This window comes from Macrotis lagotis, chromosome 1 (genome assembly GCF_037893015.1).
Source record: "Macrotis lagotis isolate mMagLag1 chromosome 1, bilby.v1.9.chrom.fasta, whole genome shotgun sequence".
NCBI classification, from domain to species: Eukaryota; Metazoa; Chordata; class Mammalia; order Peramelemorphia; family Peramelidae; genus Macrotis; species Macrotis lagotis.
This window is the reverse complement of record NC_133658.1, coordinates 285,505,822-285,510,418: the sequence shown is the minus strand read 5'-3', so window position 1 is coordinate 285,510,418 and position 4,597 is coordinate 285,505,822. Positions and strand designations below refer to the sequence as shown.

Here is a 4,597-nt window from a genome sequence, read left to right as displayed (position 1 = left end):
TGTTTTTTTATAGGGTTTTTACTCTTGAGAGAAATGCTTTTTTTGGGTTTTGAAAAACTTGACTGATTTCATAGGATGTCTCACCTTTAAATCAAATTGTATTTCCAAAATTTTTTCTTTTTTTTTCTTGGGTTTGTATTTTTTCTTAGATTTAAAGCCCAGGTCTAATGCCATCTCCAGGAACTATGTCTTTATCTTCTACTCTTTGCTATTCTCTCCCTTCCCCAGTTCCCTCCTCTTAACTTTATCAGATTTTTTTTTTCCATATCTTATATTTTGCTTTGCATTAGTTTGTTTCTATGACTGAGTTCCCCTATTAGGTTGAGCTCCTTACATTGTGCCAGGTAAATTGGCAATTGAATTTGAATTTAACGAAGTTTACGTCAGGCAGTTCTTGGCCTTGGAAACAACATGGGCCAAGGCACTTAACCCTATTTGCCTCAGTTTCCTCATCTGTAAGAAGAGCTGGAGAAGGAATTGGCAAAGCATTGCATTCTTTCTCAAGAAAATTCCAAATGGGATCACACAAGTTGGAATAACTTTACAGCACTGCTCTGCTTACTGTTTTCTAGGCTCTGGGGAAGTTACAAATCTAAAATGTTCCCTGTTCTTAAGGGATTGGCATTACTTAGGGTGGACATTGGGGGATAATACACATGGTTAGAATTTAAGTGAATGTGAACATTGAAGCAATGGCTTTATTGTTCAAAAAGTGGTGATAATTTCTACCTTGAGAGGACAGAAAACTTCTCAGAAGTTGTTTAATTTTAAATATTAGGCCTTGGAGGAGCCTGGATATTTAAGTAAAGGAGATGCTGGGAGATTTCTGTGCAGGTACTAGGGTGTAATAGTAATGCATGCCCAGTGATCTGAACTGGCAAAGAGGTCCAAAGAAGAATGTTCAATTTGACCAGAATGTGGTCTGCAAAGTCCATAGGTTAATAGTAATCAAAGAGTCTAAAGTGACCTTAGGCTTCATTAATGGAGTTATGGAAAGTTTAGGGGAGTGGGTATCAAAAGAATTCGGTATAGAAGTATATTCAGGTGTGGCTAGGTGGCGCAGTGGATAAATCACTGGCCCTGGAGTCAGGAGTACCTGGGTTCAAATCCGGTCTCAGACTCTTAATAATTACCTAGCTGTGTGGCCTTGGGCAAGCCACTTTAACCCCATTTGTCTTGCCCCCCCAAAAAAAGTATATTCAGTTCATCAAGGGTTACAGATGGAAGCAGGAAGAAGGGAAAGGGGAATGTAAAAGGGACTGCATTTGGGGAAGGATTAGTCATGAAACAAATCCTAAACTTGGAAAAGAGATAGGGAAGAAAAGGTTAAAAGGAGAAGAAAAGGATTATAGAGAAATGGATTACATAGAAGAAAAAGTCTAGGAGAATAGAATGGAAAGAAATTAACATATAAAAAAGACTTGGCTACTTAGCAGAATTGGTTTCTTAAAAGCAAAATATGTTTACAGCAAACACTTGAAATATAAAAATGAGTTCAGCTGGGTAGGAGTGAATTATATTATGCCTCAGTTAAATGTAAGAAATCATGATTAGTCATTTTGATTTCAGATAAGATGGCAGAAAAAATTGATTGCAAAAAAATTAGAAGTTTTTGTACAAATAATAAATAACTGAAAAAAATTATGGTAGTTTTTCTGTTCAAGGTCTCATTTCCAAGACAGAATTGATTCAAGTGTTTGAGGAGGGAAAAAAGCAATTTCCCAACTGATAAATGGTCAAAGGGAGTTTTTCAGCAAGAAATCAGGTTATGGATTTTTTCCTTATGAAAGAATATTCCAAATCACTACTGATTAGTAGATGCTAGGTGTTGCAGTGGATAGAGCATTGGGCCTGGAATCATGGTTCAAAACAAGAAGATGACTTTAAATCCAGCTTCAAGTGTTGATCCTGGGTAAGTTATTTGATCTCTATTTGTCTCGTCTGTTAAAATATAATTCGAATTACATCTACCTAGGGTTGTGATCATCAAATGAGACATATAAAGACCTTAAAAAACTATTTGAAGCTGACTGATCATGAGTTAGAGAAGTACAAATTAATTCCTTAATTCTGCCTCATATCCATGAGAGTGGCAAAATTGACAAAAAGAAAAAATTATAGAGGTGGTGAGGAGCTTCAACTCCTTTTGCTGAGATTGTGGCTTGTTGAATCTTGGCTACTTCAAGCTTGAATAAAAGATTCCTTCTCCAACAGTGGGTGAGTGGCGGTGGAAGGGGGTTCAGGTTGTGAGCCTAATGCTTTTTAGGGCTGGAATACCTAGATTAGATTCTCTTTACATTTTGTTTAGAAATCAATTCTAGTTGGGTAGGGGCCTGCCCCAGATTGAGGATAATGTTTCTGGAGGGTTGGGCCAATTTCTTTACTAACCTAGCCCTTCAGAGACTGACTGATCAAGGCTGATCCCTGAATGAGGAGGTAAAAAGAGAAAAAGCCCCCTTATAACTAATCTTCTAATAATTTGTTATTAATTATAAAAATGACAATTTCCAAATTGTGCACCTTCCAAAGCTACTGCAAAAGACATTCCTAAATCTGCAACCAAACAATCTGGAGTAGAATCTATCTGTTCAGAGGTGTCTGCCAGCGATGCCAAGACCCCACAGTGCAAAGGGTCATCTTTTAACTTTGGGAGAAAGTCATGGGTGGGGATCTTGCTGTGGAACATCTTTAATGGGATTCCGATGGCAAAGAAGCTCATTATGGATAGAAGCACGAAGATCTTAATGAAGCAGCAATGAAGCATGAAATGCCTGCAACAAATGGAATGAGTGAAATTTGAGAGAAGCAATGGACTGCTGAGGCAAAAGGGATCCCCCCCCCATGTCTGTATCCTGTGAATATTTTCACTGCTGAAAAACTCTAAAGCATTTGCACCATAAAATAGTGGTTTTTAAAAAAATAAGTAAATATACATAAATAGGTCAAAAACTAAACACAAAGATTATACAAAATAGTTTCCAGAGTGAGGTGATATGGATGGTAGCAACTAGGAAAAAGCAGAAGACCTGGGAATGGTTTAGTAGGTGAAGGAAAAAAAGTGGGAGGCATATTCTAGCTGTCATCAAATCTGTTTTTAATTAAAGATTTCATTTATTTTGAGTTTTACAATTTTTCTTTTTAGGTTTTTGCAAGGCAAATGGGGTTAAATGGCTTGCCCAAGGCCACACAGCTAGGTAATTATTAAGTGTCTGAGACCGGATTTGAACCTTATTCCAAGGCTGGTGCTTTATCCACTACGCCACCTAGCCGCCCCAGTTTTACAATTTTTCCTCTAATCTTACTTGGTCATCAAATATTTTCAAGGGTAGTCATGTGAACAAAAGTAGATAAGTAGACTTGGGTTATTCTGCCCAAGAGGGAAATGTAGAAAGTTAGATTTTGGTTGCCTGTCAGTAGAAACGTCTTGCTAATCCGATGTGTCTCTAGAGGTCTATGCTGCCTCAAAAGCTGAAGGTTTCTCTATATCAAGATCTTTCAGGGAAGGCTGGACGACTGCTTATTGGGGATCTATAGAAGAGCCTTGCTCCTCAGGATGAGCTCTGGAGACCATTTTCACTTCTGAGATTCTGTGATTCTCTTATGTTCATAAAGTAGTAGCAGAAAGAGGAGGGAGCCAGATTGTGGAGGGATTTGAATGCCAAGACAAAGAATTTGCCACATGTTCAGTTAATGTCTCACAGATGCTTTGCCTTAGGTCACCCGGGGGGTTAGGAACAGGGCCAGAGGTACAGTCCATGACATCAGACTACTGGTACAGGTTTCCCCATCTCACCATTCTTTCTGTTGTGTTTTGTCAGCACTTGAAAGATCGGATCGTCTTGAACTGGTAATCTGAGCAAAAAAAATCATTTGAATCTGGATCCCAACATCATAATATACTAGAATTTATATAGCATTTTTTAATCTTTTCTCATTTGTGGTTGCCCACTACAATCCCATGAACTAGGTTCTATTCCCATTGCCTTGATGAGAAAACTGAGGGTGGATGAAGTGAACTGCCCAGACAATAAGTGAATAAATCAGGATTTGAACTCCTTTCCTTCACCCCAAGTGTAGCCTGTGTATTGCATCATCTAGTTACCACGCAAGACATACATATAAAAGACTAAGTTAAAGGAAGGAGTTGTTATTTTTGGTTTTTTGCTCAACAGCCTAAAAACCTAACAGAATAATTGAGTTGCTTTGGGAGCCTCATCACTCACAGGCAGAAGACACAATAGACTTGTTCACATACAGTTTGCACCTACATGATCCTTTGTCATCCTTCATAGTTCTAAAATTTTGTAAATTTAAGTTAATTTATAAAATGTAAAGAATTGCCAACACCTCTGGAAGGAAGAAAAAAAACATGGTTAGATGCCACAGAGTAGGTGGCAATGCCTTAACCGTATATGTGTTGTAAAGGCCACTAGGACCTCTTCCATCCTTATCAAGGGGAGTGCTAACCTTCTCTCCTTTCATACAACACAGCCATGTTGGGGCTGCCTAGGATATATAAAGCCTCCAAAAGTGGAATACTTTTCGATTACGGTGAATATTTTATTTCGCTTAAAAAATCCAGTTATAAAAGATAATT

At 38.0% G+C, this 4,597-nt stretch overlaps 1 non-coding gene across 1 annotated transcript; it reads right to left on the bottom strand.

Moving 5' to 3' along the window:
* Positions 1-4,361: 4,361 nt before the first annotated feature.
* On the bottom strand, positions 4,362-4,489 carry LOC141510744 (U6atac minor spliceosomal RNA). The gene has a single exon (XR_012475161.1). It is a non-coding gene; the product is annotated as a U6atac minor spliceosomal RNA (small nuclear RNA).
* Positions 4,490-4,597: the final 108 nt, after the last annotated feature.